Below are 2,678 nucleotides of genomic sequence, written 5' to 3' on the forward strand. Positions count from 1 at the left end.
ACTCTCATTTAGTTCGAAATTACGAAAGATGAAGATGGAAGATAAACCGATCGTTTGATGAATTTTGGTCGTGGTTTCTTCTCGTCTCCTTTATTTCTGATCACTTTCCTGTTTGGTTACGCAAAACGAGGGATATTTATAAACCCGTGTAACGGGTTTCGCGAACCTCGTACATCGATACTTTGTCTATGTTTATTGTATTACTGGTATTAGACACGGGATAGGCAGAACAGTACAGGCTATCAGTTTTACTATTTCCATGGCTGTGCCCTTGCTATCTTTTTTGAACGAATTCCATACCTGTTCATGAATCTCGTTTCTAAGCTGGTATAGGAATACATTATTCATCTATTTATAGAAGAAAACCGCAAGAAAAAATACGATGACTAACATTTCTTTTATTACGTTACGCTGAATATATTCACAAATATTGTAATAGCGTTTAGTATCCTTTTATGATCAGATTTATGTTTTCTCTTTTTCTCGAATTGAATTTTCGCAATTCAAAATTTAACAGTTATTTGAATCCATGATTGTAAATGAACTAAAAATAACTTATCACAATATTCCATCTAAACTTTTACAAAAATAGCAACATATACACACACACACACATATATATATTATATATATATTATATGTATAATATGCATATATCATGACTCATTTTACGTGAATCAAATCATGCATATCAATGTTTACAAATTCGTCAATGACGTCATTTTATTTTTTTATCTTTCTGCCACGATAATTCTCACGTGCCATATTTTCGTTAATCGAATTGTGCATATCAACGTTTATAAATTCACTCTTTCCATTTTTATACAAGTATATAAATATATATGCGTTTGTAATAACAATAAGTCCAATATATCATCTTTTGTCTAAACAAGGAAACGAGATAAATTTTGCCATAAATCTGATGCCTTTGTTTCCCCTTGTTTGTTGGTTATTTATCGTGATTTTTCACGTTGAAATTATCGATGTTCGACATGGTCAACTCTTCGTGATCATGTTCAATTAGTGCGATGGTCAGCAAGTTTCTCCACGTGTCGTGTTATAGTGCACTTTATCTGCGCGTGATAGCAATTTATAAAGGAATTCTTTGGATTTTCGCGATGATATCCGAGGCGCGTATGGTGTCGATTTATCGTTTCATTACGTAGATAGGTAGGAATTCGCGTATCGATTAGAGTGATGACGTGAAACGCTCTTTTTTTTTTTATTGTGGGTTATTATCGTACGAAAATGATATATGATCGTGAAGAAAGAAGATTCGAATGCTTTTGCAATGGTTGTGATACATTATCGTAATTTATGGTAATATTACCTTAATGATATTGTATCATAGATAATGTTATATTATTATAACGTTCTAAAATATACTTAATAATAATAATTTTGGATATTCGAAATTAAGAATTTTCTTTTTGACTTCAGATAATTTTTTTTTCTTTATTTAGAAATTAGAAAGAGTTATACGTAATGATAATGTTCAAATTAACTTAATCTAACCTAATGGCCTGAAGATATTTTATATATATTCTCTTTCTCTTAAATATCTAAAAATTTTTTATTTTAATTTTGTATTATTAAAAGAATTCGATCTAAGAAAAATTTTAAATGATGGATTATTCGAAGGGTTGTTACCTTCTTCAATGATGGAATTTTTTGATGAATATATATCTTTAGAACCGGAGCAGATAATTTCTTACACGCGAAGTTTTTTAGTTCTTTCAAAACCATCAGACAGAGACTAATTTTATCTGTGATAAGAATTTTTATTGCTACGTTAGCGTTGATTTTTTATTATTAGTATTGCCTCGTATGCTCGAAAATCACTTCAATAGCATAAATTATTTCACATTTTTTTTCTCGACTGCAAAATGCACATTACATAAATCATCCTGCGTCGAAATGCGAATTCAAGAGTTTCCCATGAGTTGCAAAAATTATACATACACACAATCATGATAATTATTGCTTTAATCACAATAATTATATCTATTATTCCATTGACATTTTGTAAAAAAAAAAATTCTAAATCACTATTCGATTGATAAATATAATTTAATTTTGCTATAATTTGCTCTCACAATTTTATAATCTTATATAATTAAATTAAATTTTAAAAAAATCCAAAAGAATTCGCTTAAATTACTCGAATAAACTACACAAAAATATTCTCAAAAATGTTCCACTATCTTTCAACACTACCAAATATACACTCCTTAAAAAATTCAATTCACTTTCCCAATCAAAAACCCTGTCTAAACTCCCTGAAGAATCAAAACTATCCAATAATATTCCAAAACAAATCGACGAACACAACAATACTTGTACACACAGTAATCTCTCATGTCTAGACTTGCTTCCTGGGAGCGTCGAGAACGGGGTTAAGTTCGAGCGTCTTCCAGACAGTATCGTATGCGCTGTCGATCATTCCTGTCTATCTGTTTTTCACCAGTTCTATTTTTTCCCTAGGAAACTGGACAGGGGGGTAGTGGCGGATAGACGGGCGTGCAGCTGTGGCCGAATCTAGGCTGGTCCGATTCTGGGTTGGAATCACGTGCACACTGCTGTTGACTGCACTTTGAAATCGGGGCTATGTGGCTCGCGGGGGGGCGATAAAGCTGTCTCTGAGGCCGTATCCGATCGAACGAGGACGAGCGTGCACT

This window comes from Apis dorsata, unplaced genomic scaffold (assembly GCF_000469605.1).
Source record: "Apis dorsata unplaced genomic scaffold, Apis dorsata 1.3 scaffold_220, whole genome shotgun sequence".
NCBI lineage: Eukaryota > Metazoa > Arthropoda > Insecta > Hymenoptera > Apidae > Apis > Apis dorsata.